This window comes from Plasmopara halstedii (assembly GCF_900000015.1).
Source record: "Plasmopara halstedii genome assembly, contig: Scaffold_484, whole genome shotgun sequence".
In the NCBI taxonomy this organism is placed as follows: domain Eukaryota; phylum Oomycota; class Peronosporomycetes; order Peronosporales; family Peronosporaceae; genus Plasmopara; species Plasmopara halstedii.
The window spans coordinates 10,715-11,446 of NW_020187404.1; the positions used below are offsets into that span (position 1 = coordinate 10,715).

Genomic DNA, 732 nt, shown 5'->3' on the forward strand with positions numbered 1-732 from the left:
GTGGGTTGCGTGTGGGTTACATGCAAGCCGCACCTGGGTTCCGGGTGCATTTCCAACAATTGTTGTGGAGCCAAGAAACGAGCTCAAAGAGCTTTTCGTTCGGAAAGCCCATCTTCCGTAATGACCGGGGCCTGATGATGTGGAAAAAAAACGATCGAGTTACCATATCCTTCGCTTCCACAGCGGGATCCGCCGGGCGGAAGCCATATTCCACACGAGGGTCAATGACCGGCCGTGGATGGCGCGAACATCAGAGCCGCCTTAAGAGCAGCTTCCAGCTGCCGCTTCTGTGCCTCACCGAAGTCATTGGTGAAAACACCACTTTCCTCAGGTGACGAGAAGTCAGGAAGCGGACATGGGGTCCGCAAGGCGCGAGCAGGGCTCGTCTCACGCCGCTGGTGCGGCTCGCCTTCCTCGTCACTCTATCCGGTAAAAGGAGTGTCAGACTCGTAGTCGACCACCTCCACATTCCCAACGAGTTCACTCGTCACCGTTAACGTGCGCGTAGCGCGACGCTCGAGCTCATCGAGCCTAGGATGTACATCCCTCGATACCGCGGAGACACGGTCCGACATGGCACCGTGTGCGGGAGATGAAACTGGACTCTGCCCGTAGCGCTGTCGGAACCAGCGAGACCGGAAGACTTCGGTGCCATTGACACAGGGCACATTGAACACGGAAGTCGTTTATTTCCAACGCAGTGTCTAACGGACACGCAAGCCTCGTTGAGGC

At 57.2% G+C, this 732-nt stretch overlaps 1 protein-coding gene across 1 annotated transcript in view; it reads right to left on the reverse strand.

Moving 5' to 3' along the window:
* Positions 1-732, reverse strand: part of PHALS_10545 (Ca2 /calmodulin-dependent protein kinase, EF-Hand protein superfamily) — a gene marked incomplete at both ends in the record, with an annotated part of 3,181 nt that overhangs the window by 2,210 nt on the left and 239 nt on the right. The window lies entirely within an intron of this gene.